The sequence below is a fragment of the Protopterus annectens genome, chromosome 14.part0 (genome assembly GCF_019279795.1).
Source record: "Protopterus annectens isolate FY-2018-M chromosome 14.part0, PAN1.0, whole genome shotgun sequence".
Taxonomy (NCBI): domain Eukaryota; kingdom Metazoa; phylum Chordata; order Ceratodontiformes; family Protopteridae; genus Protopterus; species Protopterus annectens.
In genome coordinates this window covers 219,770,746-219,791,857 of record NC_056748.1, presented here as the reverse complement: position 1 = coordinate 219,791,857, position 21,112 = coordinate 219,770,746, and positions in this window count along the sequence as shown.

Below are 21,112 nucleotides of genomic sequence, written 5' to 3'. Positions count from 1 at the left end.
AGAAATAGAAAAAGAAGAAGAGATAAGCAATTTAAGTGAATAGAGAGAAGGGAAATGGGTGTAAATTAAAAGCAGAAAAAATTTTATTGGAAAAGAATAAAAGAAAACGTAAATTTGAAAATATAGAAATGGGAGAAAAGAAAGGAAAAGGACGAAGAATAACAAAATACTTTATAGGGTGAAAATCTTATCTATAAATGTGAATAGTATCAAGAATGTAAAAAGACAGGAATACTAGAATGGTATAGATTATTGGATATGGTATATTAAACAATTAAGACTTTTGACATAAATGGTGAGAATACAAGTAAACAAATTATGGGAAGGAAAAGTAACATGGAATATAGGAGAGGAAAAATGTTCAGAGATAGTAATTCTAAATAAAGAAAATACTGAAATTTTAGATTTTACATTAGTAATTTTAGGGAGAGTGTTAATAGTGGATATAAAATGAAAGAACCACATATACAGAATTCTGGCATTACATGCACGTTATACAAAAATAAAGCAAAATTATGTTTAGGAAAATTCTTGATTATGTTAGTGTTAATATGCAAATTCTATTAGTGGGAGATTTGTAACTGTGGTTTAAGACATAGAAGAAAAGAAGGAGCAGATGTTAAAGCTGGATTGCACATAATTAAAAGTGGTAAAACGTATTTGTGGAACAATTAACAGTGGACACATGAAAGAGGTAATTTCTGGACAGAAAGTGACTATTTTATACTCTCAAAGAGTCTAAATGTTTTACATAAAGGTATAAAAATTACAGTTTTTTTGGATCATGTAGAAATTTGAGTAGAAGTTCAAGATAAGGAAGGCTGTATAAAAATAGGAAGAGGTATTAAAAGAAAAAATGAAGCAGAGCTAAATGAAGATTTAATAAGAGTTTTACAATTATGGTTAGATCATATAAATATGAGAAGTTTTTACAAACAATGGAAAACTGGTGGATAGCTTTAAAAGAGAAATATAAAAAAGAGGTTTTGGAATGGCAAAGGACAAAAAGAAACCAGATAGTTGTAAATATAAACATATCAGTGATCAAATCTTTAGAGATACAAATAACAGAGATGGATATATAGAGAAAGAAAAATATACATGAAATGAACAAAGTAAGATTAAGAGGATTTTGTTTAAGCAAAGATATTTTTACAAGGGAAGAAAGAGGAAGTAGCATCTTACCTAATTAAGATGGTAAAAGAAAATAATAGAATAAGAGAGTTAAGAAATCAGGAAGGAAATATAGTGAAGATACAAAACAAAATAATGCAAATGAATGTTATTATGAAAACATTAACATTGAAAATGAAAACACAAAAACAAATGGAACTTTAAAAAGTTAAAGAAGATAATGGGTAAATGGAAAAAAAGAATTATTATGATAGAAGTTAATAAAGTTTTAAAAGCATCAAATATAAAAGCTGCTAAAGGAATAGCTAGAATTGAATATTTGATGTATAAGAATATGAATGAATGGCAAAAATATATCTATTTTTCGTTTTCAATGAATGGTTACAAAAAGGTGTACAAGATGAAAAAATATGTTTGGGTGCATTGAAGTTCATATGGAACAAGGGAGACAAAGCAGATATAAAGAACTGGAGACCTGTTGTGTTAAACAATGTAGACTATAAGATGTTTATGAATATAATACAAAATAGAATAGAAGACAAAGTAAATAAGTTATTGAATGAAACAAGTTTTGGCATGAAAGGAAAGGGAAGTCAAGAACTCCTAGTGATTATAACAGAAATAGTAGAAGATGTGACAAAAGGACAAACAGAAGCCAAAGTATTAATAGGATACATTAGCAAAGCATTTGATAAAACACAGCATGCATTACTATGGGAAATGTTTGAAAAATATGATATAAGTAGAAAATAATTAATGCTTTGGTTTTGGTGTATAATAAAAATAAAGTAAGATTAGTAGTTAATGGTTGGTTGAGTGAGAAAATAGATATAAAAAGTGGCATAAAACAAGGGTGCCCATCAAGTAGTATATTGTTTGCTTTAATAAAGTGGCATAAAACAAGGGTGCCCATCAAGTAGTATATTGTTTGCTTTAATGAATGCAATTGTAAATTAAGTAAATTTGACATTAAAGGAAGCTAGATATTGCATAACAAAGGAATACAGATCCCATCAATGTTTTCTTTTGAAGATGATTGGGTATTAGTAGTTAAAATGAAGAAGGGATGAAAACAGCCATTGAGGCACTAAGTAAGAAATTAAAAGTGTTAGGTTTGAGTAAAAAGTAAAATGCTTGGATTTTCAGTTATAATAGAAGGTATTCAATTTAATAAGGAAGAAATACTAATCCTAGGAATAAAGTCTGGTAGCATAGATTAGTACAATGGAAGGACATGTTAAACAGAATAAGACATATTTGTTTATTCTGGCGAACATTCAAACTTACATACAGAAAAAAGCATATTTACTTAAGACAGTAATATTAGGAAAAGTAGCTTATTTGACAAGTGCATTTTTGATGCCAAATGGATTTGAAGGAGGATTCCTGTCTATATGTTTTTCCTTTATATGGGGTTCAAGATTAAACCCAATTAAAAGAGGAATTCTTTGTTTCAAGAAAAGGAGGAGGATTGGGTCTAAAAAAATCTATTGTACATTTAGCATCACTGAATTTGTATAAAGTATTTACTTGGATGAAAGAAAAAGAAGATTGGTAGTAGATATAATAAAAGAAAAAATATAGAGAGACTTAGGAGAAACTTGAATATCTTGAAAAAAAGTATGAGGAATAAAGAAATGAGAATTTATCAAGAGAAAATATCATTATGGAAAATTGATATAAACAATATAGAAAAATAGAAAGGAATGCTGTGAAACTATAATGAAAATGTTTTATATTTACATGGAAGTATTTAGAAAAAAGAAAAATAAAAGCAGTAAAAGAAGAATGAATAAATGTGGGAAATATCTTGAATGTACAGATTTTTTTATGGAGATTATCCATAAATAGGCTTCCAGTAAAGGCGGATATGCCATATAAGAAGATAGAATAAAGAATATGTATATATTCTGGAGAGGTGGAAAGAACGGAACATGTATTTATGAAATGTGATAGACTAAATCAATTATGGAAAAAATACATGAAAAAGAAAGCATAAATAGAGTGAAATGTAAATATGGATATGGTAGAATGTGGGTATTATGAAAATGTAAAAAAAGATGTGGATAAATGATATGAAACATTGTTTTGTATAATATGGATTATCTAGAATGAGAGGTTAAATGAAATAAGATTTAATGGAAAATAGTCTCTGCCAGAAATCCTGAAAAAATACGATTTTGGCTATGGAAAAAAGCAGTGGGGGGTTAAAATGTAAAAATGTAAAGAAAATTTGTAAAGCAGTTGTAAATAATGTATATAGAATGTATAATATGTATGTTATGAATTTTAAATAAAGAATCCCTACTATTTTTGATGGATACCATGCGATCTTCTACATCCACCTGAGCTAAAATCAACTCAAGCAGATGGGACCTTTATTTAACATCGCATTAGAAGGATGGCACACTCAGGAGCGCAGCACCCCCTCCCCTTATGCTGCACTGCAGTGTTAGCAATTCATTTACCTTGTCTGAGAAAAGAACCTGCAACTTTCTGTACCAAAGGCAAGTATGCTACTTGTTACGCCACTGACACTTTTCATGGCCTCGCATAATTGCTCTTTATCCTGTTCTCTTTCTCAAAGTTTAGTTTTCCTGTCTCTTAGTTAGTCTTTTCTTAGGATAAACTGTTCTTATGTTCTCCCCAAATTTTTGTTTCAAACGTTTTATGTTGAATTACATATACTTGTCAGCTTGACTGCCACATCACCAGTTATGCTATGATTGCTCTACTGACAAATATAAATGAAAATGACTGAGTTCATGAATAACATAATTTTTCAGTAGAGTCTAAAGCCTTTTTTGTTGATATTGATTTCATGAATAATGTAAAACATATTTGACTCTACAGTCTTTTTTATTACGTATTGTAATAACTGATGTCTGATAATTCTTGGTATATGTTACAATAATAATTGCATTTATATCTAGATTATGCAGTCCCTGGGCTATGTCTAAAGTAGGTCTGTATTGATTAGTTCACTAACATGATTAAGAAGCATAAAATAAATGCAATATATGTAGTCCATATGTACACATAGAAGGCCATCTTCCAACATATATCTACTCTTGATAGGGAGTTACTAAAAGACACACGCTCAGTGTGTATTCAATAACACTGCAGGGTGTTGCAGTTCACATGTGTGTGCCAACCTGTAGGTAGCAGGGTTACGCTATACATTTGTGCAAGCTCTATATAACAGAATGTGATATTAACAAGGCTTTTTAGACTCCTGGATTTATGCTGATATCTGTCACAGTACATCTCATTAATTATGTACTTGTACCAATGGAAAGACGGAATCACAACTGCCAGGATTTTTCTGCAACAGAAATATTAGTGGCTCATCTCCAATATTTATAGCGGCCACTATGCTGGCCTATAAATCATAATGTACATAATTTTTAGTAATGTCATTTGTATGAAATACAACAACAGAAAAACACACGTAAAGAATCCAGGAAGCACTCACTAGAATTCAAAGAGCTTTTTATCTTGTATTGTTATCTCTGCACTGCTAAGGACTTCTTTAGAATGAATAAACTAGGTAAAATCAGTCAATATACATGCTGTCTTATTTTATGTGATATCCACATAAAACTGCAGTTAACATGGAAAACAGAAGCATGAATTTTTCTATAAAAGGATTTTCAGCTTCAGCATGTTTAATATTAACTGTATCACTGACACCTGGAGAAGTGGCTTAAAGTAGTACCTGCCAGTGTAATTTTTTAGCCTCTAAACTAGACATGTCCAACCTGCAGCCCTCAGAGCTCTTCCATGCGGCCCTCAACCTCTAACTGCAACATCGATGTACGCATGCCCCAAAACACTTTTTTGTTTTGTGTTTTTCGTTCCCCTGACCTGTAATGCTAATGTCGGTGTGCGCATGTGCCAAAGCACCCTTCTAGTTTTGTTTTTGAGCCAAAAAAGGGTCAGTGTGTTTACGCCATTATTTTGCGCCAAACAATCAGTGTGTGTGTGTGTGTGTGTGTGTGTGTGTGAGTGTGTGTGTGTGTGTGTGTGTGTGTGTGTGTGTGTGTGTGTGTGTGTGTGTTCTCGCTGAAGATGGACTCATGTATGGATTTGCCACTGTTGCCTTTGAAAGAGACAGCAATTACCTGTGTTAATAGGTAAGTACGGAGTGAGTGAGTGCATGCATGAAATCAGAATTGTGTGCGTGAAAGTAGAAGAAGAGTGTGTGTGTGTATATGTGTGCATGAGAGAGAGAGAGAGAGACGCATGCACAAAGAGGCTAACAATAATCAGTCTACCTACTGAACACAAACAAGTTAGCTCACAAATATATCATACATTAAGAGTACACTTTCATTAAATTGCGACTTTCCTGACAGGGAGAGTGTTGTATTGAATATGAACACATACCTCTTAACTGTATGGATTTTCAAAGAATGTCTGGATTTTTGCCTCATCTTCCAATTTGTGTATTTTGCTTAGGAAATAAAAGTAGTCATCCAAGGTAATGCAGTTCCAGGGAGTAAGAATGAGACAGCAGCCTAGGGTTAATGGGTCAGTAGTGGACTGACTATGTGGGACTGTAGCATATAAAGCTGTATTGTTTTTTCAGACAAACAAAAAAGCACCTAGTACTGTTTTTTCATTGGTGGGTTCTAAGCAGTGGTAGATTGGACAACAGTAAGCTTAGCTTTGGCGGATCATCAATACTGGCAAATCAAGTGGGCACAATGTCATTTTTTAAATGTTGGGGATTTTAGTGTGTATGTGTGTGCTTATGTGTTGGGAGTACTGCAACAGTAGATGATTATTAAAGACAGAGACTTACGGACTGTGGAGAATATGTTTCTTTGTTTCAAAACCTAATACTTGGGTACGCATGCCAGAAGCAGATTTTTTAAGACATAGCTTCTTGCCATTTACAGTGGATGGATATTTACATTTAATAGACAATGTATTAGCATGGGCCTGTGGGGTTCTGAAGGATGCCAAGTCTACCACTGCCAGTGTCTTGTAAAGTGACCTGGAAATGGATATTGGGATGTTACTGAAAAAAATATAGTAAGTGGGCTTAGAAATATAGTTTAATTAAACAAAGTGTACTTTCAATTTACAGGCCATAATTTAATTTATTTCAGGTAGTCCATATACTGGTAAGGGTGGCCATGGTGGTGCAGTGGTTAGCATTGCCACCTCACAGCAAGAGGTTCTCCGGTTCGATCCTCGGCTGAGGTGCCTTCTGTGCGGAGTCTGCATGTCCTCCCTGTGGTCGCGTGGGTTTTCTCTGGGTGCTCCAGTTTCCTCCACATCCCAAAGACATGCTGTAGGTGGATTGGACACTCTAAATTGGCCCTAGGTGTGAATGTGTGCATGTTTGTGCCTTCAGTGGAAGGTTGGGCACCGGGCTGGCAACTTGACACCGTAAAACTCCACTGCCAATCATGAGCGGACAAGATGATCCACTGTGGCGACCCCTAACTGGGAAAAGCCGAAAGAAGAAGAAGAAGTCCATATACTGGTAGATTGTATACCATTAGACTTAATTAGGGAGAGCTGTCATTCTGGGGAAACAAGCAGCCCTAGTTTCAGTGAAAGCTCTGTGGTTGCTTGCAGGTAGGAAGTTGCAGGATGTTGATGCAATGTGTTTTATGTATTATTTTTAATGCAGTTGTCATTTCAAAGCATGGTTTTCTTTGATGCAAAAGAAGGCAGGACTGAATGAGCCATATAATGTTTAACTGACAATAATGAGATAGAAAGATTATAAGTGATGTATAATGTTTGCAGCTACAGTTCTTTCAATGGTGTCTGTGATGCATAAATATTTTTGGGCCTGTGTCCCACTTTTATTTTTCGCTTTGTCCAGATTTCTTGCTCTAAGGTTGAGAGGTATGGTTCCATACTAAATCAGAAGTTGTACTTACCTTGGAAGACTTTTTGGTATAATTATGAAAAACAGAGCCTTTTTAATATCTCTGCTTATTTCCAATATAAACTGCTATGCAACCTTGCAAATAACATTCTTATTAAGCTACTTTACTGCTTTTGGAATTGACAGGTATGATTCATCTGTTCGGACATAAGCATAGAGTGCTAATGTGACTTTGATTTCTTGCAGCAGTCTGTGGTTTACATAATCACAATAACCTTTCTGTGTTTCTGGGTATGTAATCAATTTAATAGTTTTAAAGATGTTTTCCAAAAATAAATAAATAATCCTTTCTACACTTTGAGCTATTGACAAAGTCTGGGAATTAGTTTTTTTCAAAAGCGAAGGTCAGCATTACAGCTCAGTAAACTGTCAGTCTGTGAGTAACTTCTGCACAAATTAAAATGTCTGAATGTCAAATGGCTTTAGATTGGAGGGAAGTTTATTTTTATTTATTTTATTTTATTTTACATTTGTTTACCGGGAAAGTCCGACTGGGTACAGGTCCATTTTCAGCGGAGGCCCAGGGAGAAAAGCTCCAAAAATAACACAAAACAATATAATACATGAGAGAGAGAGAGAGACAGCAAATTATGGATTGTAGTACTCATACAATATGGCAGAGATTACATCTCATAACAGTGAGAATCGTTGCGGTACAGAATAAACTTAAAAACATTTTTTTTTCAGTTATAATTACAGCAAGGCAAATATCAATGAGTTAAGTTTTTAGGAGAACGCTGTTTGTACATAGCTGAATCTCTGAAACAATCTTTTGGTATGGATTAACCTGGAGATTGACACAAGTTATATGTTTACACCAGTATGTAGCATTATAGTTTATGGTTTTCTTATTGATTTACTTTTTGCCGAGCAGTTGTTTGTTGATTTATTGATGGTCCTTCTGGTGGTGGGAAATTACATGGATGAATCCATCTCTATTATGACTTTTTTTTTCAGATATTTTGACTTCCAGACAATTTCATTCAGTGAGTGGGTGTCATGTGATTACTGAGGTTGCCTATTTTACAAGTAGGGGCTTTTTGTGTGTGTGTGTGTGTGTGTGTGTGTGTGTGTGTGTGTGTGTGTGTGTGTGTGTGTGTGTGTGTGCGTGCGTGTGTGTGTGTGTAAGAGAGAGAGATTTAATATGTATACTGAATATAATTTTGCAAATGGAATTCTTAGTTAAACATGCCCCTCGTCTTGGGCAGCTAGACTTGAGTACCCAATATTAGATCTTAGCCATCCAGCTGGGAAAGGTTAGTATGTGGATTTTCCATCTGGTTTGATGAAGGCTATGCTACTTACCCAAGGACTACATTTATGGCTATCCATCCAGCCATTGTGTTGCTGAACTACATTGTTTGATAATGAGAGGAGCTTTTTACAGAAGTTGAAGGTTTTTGTGTCAAGAACCTGTCCATAAAAAGTGGCTTGTTTATGTTGCAGTGAAGGCTGTGGTCTTTGTAGTGAGCGTTTTAAGTATAACCAGTATTTCTGAGGTAGAGGAAGTCTCTTAAGGCAGGATCTTTCTTAGCCTGGAAAGCAAGCCAGTGATGAAATTTATAGGGGCCAGTGAGAGACAGAGGAAAGCAAGAAGCTTTTTAGTCTATTTAGATAACTAACTGAACTTAGTCCTTTGACCTTTTTTGTCAGAAATGGTTGTAGTCTTTCTTTTGGCAGGGTGTTTTGCTGAGGCACATGTCAAAAGGGGCATTGTACTCAATATTGGCTCTTGTAAAGGAAGAATACAGGGAGGTTATGACCTCCTTGTCCCTGGATGAGATACCCTTACTAATGAATTGGGCCATGTAAAAAGCTTTCCTTATAACGGAGACAACGTGGTGGTCAAAAGTCAGGTTTCTATCAACCTGGGTTCCCAAGTACCATATGACTTATTGCATGCTTACAACATTGTTATTAATGTGATAATTTGTGGGGACATCACTCTCCTCAAAGGGGATGATGATGCATTATTTGGCATTTAGCTTGAGGCCATATTTCTGGCACCAGTTATTTGTTTGGGTGAGACCCTCTTGTAGCTTATTCAGAATTGTTTTATTAAGTCAGTAATGTGAATTTTTTACTTTATTGCAAATTTGTTGGGTTATTTTTGTGGATTATAGTATTGTAGGACTGCGGATGTTGACATTTTACGTAGTTGGACTGCTGGAATGGTTTTCCCAGTGAGACATGCTAGTGCTGTAGTGAATATCTGTTTATTTGTAAAATATATATATATATATATATATATATATATATATATATATATATATATATATATATAAAACTAAGATGTTAGAGTTAACTGTTAGATTAGAGAATTAGAATGAGAATTAGAATTTTAAGGCAAATAGTAGGCATTTATTACATTTATTCATTGTTCAAATGCACCTACAGTACAACCAGGAGGTCGACTGTGGTCTTCCAGAGCAACAAAAGAGTTAACTATATGATATATTTTATATCCGGCCCCAAGACCATTTCTGTTCACTCAATGCGGCCCCAGCAAGCCAAAAGGTTGGACACCCAGTCTAAACGAATGTCCCAATCTCCTTTTCTTATATTAATCTGTATGTGATGTGTCACCAAAAAATTAAACTTTCAAGAATTTCTGTATTCTAAGATGTGTTTGTACAAGCCATTCATGGAATTCTTTTGTTTGAAAGCACAAACAAACAACACCTGAAGAATGCACTCTCAAAATATAGTCTATCAAAAGTAGTACAAAACACACAAAGACCTTACAATCTACTAACCCATCCTCTTTAGTAGATGTTCATATCACAGACATCCCTGATAAATGTAAACGGGTACATCTTCTGCCAAAACGGCCTCAGTGACCACAACCAAGTTATCAAACCATGGTCATACAGGCCACTGAAAACAGCACCAATAACTGAACAAGTCAGATCAGTCCTGAACTCTGCACAAGATATCCTAGTCAAACTGTAAGACACCATTAATTGGAATCAAGTTATAAATGACAATAACCCTCTTTCACCCTCAGTGAATTTTGCAGTATACTACAACCAAGCCAAGAAAGATTATTTCCACTAAAATGCATACATTTAGAAGCCACTTCATGTCCATGGATAACGGGGGATATAAGGTACATTTTTAAATTAAGACATAAGGCCTGGTACAAATGGAAATAAAAAAAAGACAGTCACAAGTAAGTGAAATTTCAGTAACATAGGTAAAAAGCACATACATAAACAAATCAAACCAAAGCCTCTTTCACAAATAAAGACAAACCCCAGGATTCAGGTAAATTTGTGTAGGCTTTGTGTAGAGCCTACAAAAACTGTATCCGTGTACATGGCCACGGTTCCCCCTCAGTAATACACCATGCATATTATTCATGGAGCACTGCCAAGGGAGATCACAGTAGCATGAATATTGAATCTGTGTAAGCAACAGTGTAGAGGCTGTCCTGTACTTGTGGACTATCCAGAAAAATTATGGACAGGTGGTAAGCACAGGACAATATATTTTTTTTAATCTTTATGAGATGGTTGCATGGTGTGGAGTGGTGCATAGCAATGCCGAGCTGTGCTTATACATATACAGCAGACATCTGATAAATATCTAAAAATAGAAACTGGATGTAATCATTTTAATTTTTTTCCCTCCTGCTTGTTTGTGTGTTGCGGAGTGGTGCTTAGCAATGCCGCTAGACATCTAAAAATAGAAACCAGATGTATTAAATTGTTGTAGTTCTGCTGCGCTTAGCAATGCATAAACCCATGCAGTGAAGCTGAGCAATGCTAACAGGCACTTTAGTAGTATATGTGAAGATATACTGCTTCCCTTTATTTTCCAGTGGATAGATAGGTTGAGACATGACCTATAGTGTAGCAGGTCTCGGGTTCGAGTCCTGAGCAGTCATACATTTTACTTTATTGCTGTGAAAATGTGTCTGAAACCTCAGTTTAATTTAAAATAAAAAAAATTGTTACATTTAGAAAATCTGGATGATGCTAAGCAGTGCTTAAACATACTCAATGGTCTACATCATTTGTGCGTTGCTAAGTTCTGCTTAAACATAATTTGTGTGAGTTTACATGATGCTCAGCTCCCCTAAAATGGTTTGTACGAGTTTGCACAATGCTAAGCAATGCAGCACTTTTTTGAAAGTTACAGTATGATGTGTAAGGGCAGGAATGCAGCCTATACAAAGGTCAATAGGTGGAAATTTCACAGCATTCGTTGGAGTCTTCACTTGGCTGTTGATATGCTTGGTGGTGTTGGAGAGGGAGTGCACTTTTGAGAACAGAAGTGGGGTGTGCAGGTGTCCAAACTTTTTGTTGGACTCCTAGTTAAGAACTATGAACTCTGGCTGCTGCAGGGCAATTACCAGGGCTCAGAGTGTAAATCTGAGGCCTGGGATTGGTTGGCTAGGGAAATTACCCATGCTACTGGTATCCCCCACACTGGTGAGCAGCGTCACCACTATGACATCCTGAGGCATAGGAAGAGGGGAACCCTGGACACCTTGGTCCAAGAAGCTAGGGCTGGGCAGACGCCACAGATATGTAAGTGATTCCTCTGTGATTCCTCACATCTCTGTTGAAACTGTCTCTCCCCCCTGTTCTTGGTTGTAGTTTAAATTTGGTGGCTTTTCCAGTGCCCGCCCCACTGTAGATTTGATCTAGGACACTCCCCCAGTCCCATCTCTTTACTGCATTCTACCTAATAAACCCTTTCTGCACTTGCTTTTAGTCCTTTTTAATTTAATTGCATTTTTTCAAACTGTGTGTGGACTAATATTGCTACATACTCAAGTGTGCCAGCTTGCACTGCATGTGAATTGTTTTTACTACTGTTTTGCTACTTTTCTGAAAAAATTGTAAGCCTGTTTCCTACCTTTCCTGTAATTAGTGTTCCAGATACAGATTTGCTGTATCCAGGACTGTTTGTAAGCTTCTGAGCCCCCCAAGCCTTTCTGTGTTGGAGGAAAGCCTTCTAGCTTATCAGTGGGAGTGGTAAGCATTAGGTAACCTGTCTACCACATAAGGAGTGGTTCTGGCCCAGAATTTGTAGTTATTGGCCATTTGGGCGGGCTTCCATCTCTCTCAACTTTCTGATTTGAAGGCCTGCATTTGCACTTGTTTCTGTCCTGTAACTCCTGGGCCCATCTCATTTGCTCACTCAAAAAAAAAAATGTTATCTGCTTTTACTGTATTTGTGTTTCTTCCTACTTTATTTTGCTTTTGCGTCATCTTAAAAGTACTCAATTGTATTTATTACTGCTTGGTGTAACTCATTCTAAGTCTTTTAGTTTAAGCACTTGGGCTTCAGACCAGTTGTTTTATATTAAGAAGGTTTGTGGTCTGCACTGTAGTGGCAGAACAGGTAGCTTACATCCTTCTAAGTTGGGAACTGCTGATTGAGGGCTCAGTGTCTGTTATTCTAAAAGTGTATTAATTCTGGTTTAAGCACTTGGGGTTCAGGCCAGTTATTTTACATTAAGAGGGTTTGTGGTCTGCACTCTTGTGGGAGGAGAGGCTGGACTCTGCCCTTCTGAGCTGGGAATTTCTGGTTAAAGGCTTATAGTACCTGCATATTTGAACTGCTTCTTACTGAAATTGGTACACCTTGTTTGCTGTAGCATAGACTAGATCCAGGCCTGCTGAATCTAGCTTTGTTTGTATAACTTGAGCACTAATCCAGGCATTCTTTAAAGTATTCAATTTTATTTATTACTGCTTGGTAGTAACTTGATTAAAGTGTAGCTATCATTCTAAGTCTTTTGGATTAAGCACTTGGGCTTCAGACCAGTTGTTTTACATTAGGAAGGTTTGTGGCCTGCACTGTGGTGGCAGGACAGGTAGCTTACATCCTTCTAAGTTGGGAACTGCTGATTGAGGGCTCAGTGTCTGTTATTCTAAAAGTGTATTAGTTCTAGTTTAAGCACTTGGGCTTCAGGCCAGTTATTTTACATTAAGAAGGTTCATGGTCTGCACTCTTGTGGGAGGAGAGGCTGGACTCTGCCCTTCTGAGCTGGGAATTTCTGGTTAAAAGCTTATAGTGCCTGCATATTTGAACTGTTTCTTACTGAAATTGGTACACCTTGTTTGCTGTAGCATAGACTAGATCCAGGCCTGCTGAATCTAGCTTTGTTTGTATGCTTGTTGTTTGTTTGCTTGTTATTTCCCTGAAATGCTAATTCCACCTAAAACGTGGCTTTTCAGTGCTTCTGTGGATTCCTAGTGATATCTGCATTGCTTACTGTATTTATTTCCTTGTTTCACTTGAAAGAAAGTTACTGTTTGTCATTTTTGCATTTAAGTTACCTGTAACACATTGCATTTAAGTTACCTGGCACCTGCTCACTAAAGCAATTAGATAAGTCAGCACTAAAAAATTAAAAGCACTAAACCCTCACAAACTCCCCTTGAGTACCTTGTTCCCCATTGGCCCTTTTTTCAATTATAAAGGAATTCCCAATACTATTCTAGCATGTCCAAAGGTCAGTTGTCAGTCTCCTCTCCGGTCCAGCTGGTGAATCTGGGAATCTTGAGGCAATGTTACAACTGCCTCATGTACACAGACAACCCTCTCCTCCTCCCAACAAATTCCAACACATGTGAGAGATGCAACCATATAGCCAAACTGGAGGCTAAGCTCTCTCAACTCAGTACTGGCATAACCAGTCAGGAGGAAAAGGAAACCACACTCACTACAATTCCAGCCTCACATAGACCTACCACGACAGCAACCCAAACACATAAACACACAAAAACATACTCGGAGGCTCTAAATAAAAATCTGCCTAAGCAGCAGAGACCTCCAAAGCAGACACCCAAGCAACCACTACCCCAAAACAAAACACGTGCAACACATAGCTCACAAAGCCAGTGTGTCGAACAGTCACAGCACTTAAGGCTAAACAACACACCTGATACACTTGTAATAGGTGACTCTATCGTCAGGCACACTGATGTCCTGCTCACCAGGCTGAACAAGGAGAAGGTCACGGTGAGCAGCCTGTCGGGCGCTAGGATCCGCCACATAACACAAGCACTCAGGTCACTCCAAGGCAAGTACAAATATGACTCAGTCATTGTCCATGCTGGTGTGAATGACCTGAGACGTGCCTCCCTGGACTACATGAAAAGAGACATAGAGGAGCTCTCTGAGCATGTAGCCCAGGCTGGTATGACTCTGACCTTGAGTAGCATCTTACCCTCACCAAGAATGATGCCACAATATGAAGACAAGATGATCAATTTCAACAATTGGCTTAAGTATTGGTGTCATTCAAAGGGGATCCAATGCCTGTCAGCCTGGGATGACATGCTCGACAAGCCACGATGCTTCGCTAGGGATGGCTTGCACCTGTCACCCCTGGGCTTTCGGATATTGGCAAAGGCTCTTGCTACCCCCATAGTGCCTTTTTTAGGCAAGGCTCAAAAGACAAACCCACCTCCATAGGTATCACAAGGGATAAGAAACTAAGAATAATGCTACTCAACGCCAGAAGTCTAAACCTCAAAATGCACGCACTCAAAACTCTCCTTAGCATGGAGAACATCGATATCTGTGCAGTAACAGAAACCTGGTTCAAGGCTCCCGAGAGCACCCCAGCACTACCAGGTTATACCTCATACTATGCTTTTCAGCCCCAAAACTTGGACTGAACCACAAAAGGAGGGGGAGTATCAATATTCGTCAAAGATACCCACACCTCCAGGTTGGTGGCACAGCAGGAAGCATCAGAGACTATCCATGTGCAACTAACAGTGGGTAAAACTGACTTCCAGTTTATAGCCTGCTACAGACCACCCTCCCAAACCCAGGAACCCCACTCAGCCTTCCTGAGAACACTGGAAAATATGAAGGTCTCTCCAAACACCATTATATTGGGTGACTTCAACTACGGAAACATAGACTGGGAGCATTACTCTAGCTCCAACACCCTAGCCCAAAGGTTCCTAGAATTTATAAACTCAAATGCTATGGAACAACTTGTTACCACTCCCATAAGAGGAGAAAACATACTGGACCTGATCATCACCAACATGGGGACTCTATGCTCCAGACCAGAAGTGTATCCCTCACTGGTAAGATCAGACCGTAAACTAATCTCACTGGATATTCACTTCCCGACCCCACCCCCTGCCCAGAAATCCACAGTGAAAAACTTCTCTAAAGCAAATTTCACACTCCTCAAAACCGAGGTGGAATCCTTCAAAGCCCCCGGGCCTGTGGAAAATACGGCCCAGACCGCAGAATCCTTTATAAATGCATTCTTTGAACACCTTCAGGAATGCATGGATCATGCAATCCCAAATAAAACCAAGACCCAATCCTCCAAAGGCAGACGTCCTGTCTGGTGGACCCCAGCCATAAACAAACTATACAATAGAAGGAGGAAGCTACTACATGATAGAGCAAAATCCCAAAAAGGGAGGGCATCTCTGATCAGTATTAGCAAAAAACTACGGGCACTCATAAAATCGTCTAATGCCAGCTTCGAAAGAAAAATTGCACAGGACACTAAGGATAATCACAAGGCTTTCTTTAGTTATGTTAGGAACCTGGGTGGGAATTCCCAGATATGCTCAGAATTAGTCCAAAATGACAAAAAATACACCGAACCCACAGACATTGCCAACATCCTAGCTGACAGGTTCAGCGCAAACATCTCCCCCCCCCCACCAAAAGGGCAAATATCTATCCCAGCAGAGTGCTGCCCCCCTGACATCTCAGATGCTCAGGTAAGAGCTGCCCTCTCCAAAGCAAAAAACACAGCATCAATGGGACGAGATGGTGTCCCGGGCTGCGTCCTACATGAACTCCAAGAAGTGCTAAACCCAAACATAAAACCACTGTTCAATCTCAGCCTTACTACAGGATATGTACCTAAAGAGTGGCGTACAGCAACAGTGATCCCTCTCCACAAAGGTGGTGCCTCAACGGATCCTGGAAACTATCGCCCCATAAGCCTGACTAGCTTGGTCTGCAAAGCTATGGAAAGGATCATCATGGACCTCATAAATAAAGATATTGGGGACCTACAGACGCTGGATCCTACCCAGTTCGGCTTTGTTAAGAGCAGATCCTGCCTCTTAAACCTGGTCGATTTCTTTGAAACAGTCACCAAGGCCATTGATGAGGGGAAGGTGGTCCACACAGCCTACCTGGAACTCGCAAAAGCCTTCGATACAATACCCCATTTGGGCATTATAGATAAGCTCACCAACTTAAATATAAACCCCTATGTCACTAGATGGGTTGCAAACTGGCTCAAGGACAGAACCCACATGGTTAGAATTGCTGGAGCCATATCAGACTCCAAATGAGTTACAAGTGGCGTCCCACAAGGCTCAGTCCTGGGACCTCTCTTGTTCGGTATATATATTTCTCGGAGGTACAGGCCAACATGGAAGGACTGTGGCTGACCAAGTTCGCAGATGACTGAAAACTGGGCGCCATAATCAGCTCTCCAGCCGACACAAGCATCCTCCAAAAGGGCCTCATAGAAACAGACAACTGGTGCCAGAGCCATGGCCTCAAGCTAAACGCCAAAAAGTGTATAGTCATCCCCTTTGGCAAAAACAAAGTGCCCACAGATTACCACATAGGTGGTAATCCATTAAGTACAGAAGAAGTAATTAGGATCCTGGGGACCCAAGTTGATAGCAATCTCTCATTTGACAACCACATGGCCAAAGTGGTTAGAAAAACATTTTATATAGCCCACCTAATCATGAAGGGATTCACATCTAGATCAGGGGAGGTCATCGTGCCTCTTTACTCATCCCTCATCAGGCCCATAATTGAGTACAATGCCCCTTTTGGGATGTACCTTACCAGACACCTGCAGCAACTGGAAAGACCCCAAAAGTACCTCACCAAGAGGATCAAAGGGCTCAAACAGATGTCATATGCTGCCTGGTTAAAGAAACTCCAGCTCTACTCAGTGGCATACCGCCTGCTCAGAGGCGATCTGTGCCTGACGTATGAAGCCATGTCCAACCCGGAATTAATGGACATGCTGCACCTCCGAAAATCCAAATCCCATCGAGCTACGCTCGAGACTTGAACCTCAGCACTGAAATAAATAGGACATGCTGGAGGGACAGATTCATAACCCAGAGGCTCCCTTCACTCTGGAATAAAATCCCAGTCCAGGTTAGGCAGAGTCCCTCATTGACTCTCTTCAAGAGGAATCTTGATGAGTGGATGGGAGATCGTAGGTTTACCCTGGGTATCACTTCTGTGTCACTGTTAGACAGAGACACAGTATACTAATCTCGAAAAAGAGCATAGCAAAATTAATTTAAAATGAGTGGCGAAAGCCAAACACACTCTGGCTAGGCTTATAAATGCCCTAGGGCAGATAGCCTAGTATGAACCTATGAACCTAAGTATGGTTGGCACTACTTTAGAAATGTACACGATGAATTTGTGCAAACTGGTATGCATAATGGTTTTCTTCTCTTACAACAGCTGCAGAAGAGAGGGCTCACAATGTCCAGTCCCATGCAGGGAGCCTGGCCAGAATGAGCTGAGAGTGTGGTAAGTAGGGAAACATCAAAGTAATAAGTTAATGTATAAAGTACTTTTGTAATAAATTATTTACATAGTTTTCAGTCTTAACAGTCAAGTATGACATACCAGAAACATGTAACATGTTTTGTAATGTGTCACTGCCTACTTGAAATAGTAAAATAAGTTAAATCAGGTAAACATGCATTACTGTGTAGTATAGCTTCCAAACATCAGTTAATGCTGGGGTCTACCCAGATTAAAAGTCACTGCTCTGGTCTGCTCATTGTGAGAAATATGCTGTAGGTTGCACTCAATTAATGGACAGGGAACATGGGTTATGTATTAGAAGTCTTACACAGCTATCCATAGTCTACATGGTAGACTTAAAGCAACATTAATCAATACATTTTAAAGGGTGATGATGTTTTGATATGTAATGTTTTCAAATAATAAGAGTTCACTATTCCTGTATTCATTGCACGTGTGTTCTAATCTGACACCAGCCAACTGTTAAATGTAAATGAATAAAGAATGTAACAAAAACTGTCTGAAATAAATGCAGTACAATAGCAAGAATAAGGTTCAAGCCTGTGTTCTGGTCATTTTGCCTGAAATAATGCTATATATTCCACCCAGTCAAGGAGCAAGGTGTATGAGTAAGGTAACTAAAGTCCTGGGCAGCTATCCATGTGTCCAAATGCCAGATTTTAAGGAACATTATCAATAAAGTTTGAAACAGAATTGTGTTCTGATAAGTAATCTTTTCATATAAGTGTGCATTATTCCTGTATGCACTGCATGTGTGCTCTAATCTGACACCAGTCACCTGTTAAATATAAATGAATAAAGACTGCAGAAAAAAAACAGTCTGAAATAAATATAGCGCAATACCCACAGTAAGGTTCAAGCCTGTGTTCTGGCCAGTTTGCCTGAAATAATACTGTATATTCCACCCAGTCAAGGAACAAAGTATATGGGTAAGGTAGCTGAATTCCTGGGCAGCTATCCATGTGTATAATTGCCATCTTTTAAAGAACGTTATCAATAAAGCTTAAAAACAGGATTGTGCTCTGATAAGTAATCTTATCAAATAAGTGTTAATTATTCCTGTATTCACTGCATGTATGTTTTAATCCGACACCAGTCAACTGTTAAATTAAGTGCACATTTTTCCTGTAGTCTCAGCTTGTGGGTTCTAATCTGATGGCAGCCAACTAATAAATGAGCGGTTCTACTTAGTGTACATGAACATACCTCTCAACTGTAACAATATTTCAGAATGTAATGACTAATGCCCCATATGTCTAGTCCTTGATTAGCAGATAAATGACGTTACTTGGGATGCAATTTTTTAGCAAATCTGTTATCAGAACACCTTGCTACTTATGTATGAGCACACTATGTACAAATGATCCCTGTAGTTGTTGTGCCTCTGTACCTCCATGTGTTAGAGCTTGGTCCATACTGCCCCATGCTAGCAGGTTCAGAGCTATGTACATGCAATATCATCTGCACAATAGTTGCAGTCACTGTACTCACAGTTGAAATTGTACATGTGTAGAAGTATGTAGTAGTAGTCTGTGTAGTAATATTACCTGTGAAGTTACTGATGGTATTTTCTCTCTCACCCCACCCCTTCTCTTCTTTAATTTATTAATGTAATTTGTTATTATGCAACAAGCAGAAGTAAGATGAAGCAACACCAGGCTATCATAAAACTAGCAACCGTTTATTCAGGAAAAAGGCAAAGACATAAGCAGTTTTGCAGTATTACAGCTGCTTCATCAGATGCATAAAATCTATCTAATTCAATGCCCATTAAATAACAAAGTGAAAAAAAATCACATGACATCCTAATAAAACTCTTAAAGAGATAACATTTTAAATATATGCAATACTAATAGTAAACGTATAAAAAAGTGAATGTGTATAAACGGTGTGGGGTTGAAAGGGAGTTTATTAAAACTACCTTCTTATTAAAAAAGAGGACGTGCTTTCAACATTGGTTTCAATGGTACTTTATCATTAAGTCCTGACCCTGTATTTGCTTTTAATCTAATAATCCATTAGCTTTCTAAGCACTCTGTTTCATTTCTAATATCACCTCCCCTGAGAGTTTTCTGCACCATATCTATAACTTGAAACCTAAATACATGCTTTGGGGAAGTATCTACTACATGTTTTGCTAATGCATTATTAACCATAGTATTTCTTATATCATTCAGATGTTCTCTTACCCTTTCTTTCAGTCTTCTGTCCGTTTTACCTACATAAAATTTACTGCAGGTTTTACACACTGCTAGGTAAACCACATGACTGCTTTTACAAGTTGCCTCCACTGAAAATTTATAGACCTTGTTCTGGTTAAAGCAAGGTAGAGTATTATTTTTATTTTTATAAGTATCATGTCATTGTTTCCTGTTATCATACCCCATAAGACACTTGGGGTAACATAGCAGGTAACCTAAAAATCTATTTTTTCATATAAACTATGCTGGGACATTCACCTGTTATAGCTTTCAATTCTGTACTTCTGGTCATGACATCCCATCAACTACACCTTTAGAGTCCTCAGAATATGTTACTGGTACCCTGCACCTAAGCTCATCTACCTTATTCACACATGCAGGTGGATCTGAGAAAAAATAAGGCCTTCCTTTGTTCCCTCTTCTTTGTATTACTTCAACTAGCTTATCAGAAACTTCCTTGTTATCATACCCCCCTTGCTACAAACCTTTCTTCTAGATCTCTCAGTTCTTTCTTAAAATTTTCCTCACTAGCATTAACTTGTGATGTTCTTATAACTTGCCCCTTCTTCACAATATTAAAAGTAAAATGTGGGTGCATGCTACTTCGATGCAAGTAAGTGTTTTTGTAACGGGCTTTTCTATATGTCATAGTATCTATTGCCCCATCTTCCTTTGCCTTCAATAACACATCCAGAAATCTAACCTGCCGATCTGAACAAGTCATCACAAACTTTAAAAAGCGTGTGCTTGTATTAATATAATTATACAAATCTGACAATTCCTTAGTAGTGCCTTCCCATATGAAAAACAGGTCATCCACGAATCTTCTGTAGAAAATTATGTTTGCCTAGCATACTACCTAATACATGATGTTAAGTTGTCTATCTCGCCTTCATTCTTGCTGGATGGGTTTGGAGCCGACCTCGGCTCCGACTCGGCCACTCTTAAAGCTCGAGAGTTGGTTCCACCGGCTCGAGGCTCCCCTTATATCCCACAATGCTAGGCGTGAATTACCTCCAGATCTCGTTTGCCGCTACAGCGATCGAGGTGTTGTTTTTCTACCGGCTTCAGGTCAGTGGTATTAGATCAGTCTTTTAAACCCCTTTTAGCTTAGTTTTTTTCTCTGTTTACCCTTAGTGTAGTGGATTTTTATCCTTTCTACCCTTATCCAGCCCCTTTCCCACAAGAACTGATAAGTTCTTTCCTTAGGCCTTCGGGCCCTTCCATCCCTAATAGTGGTGTGTTTGTGTTTTTGTAGGGATTTATATTGTATTACAAACTAACTAGATTTATTAGTTTAAATTTAGTTTAAACTTTA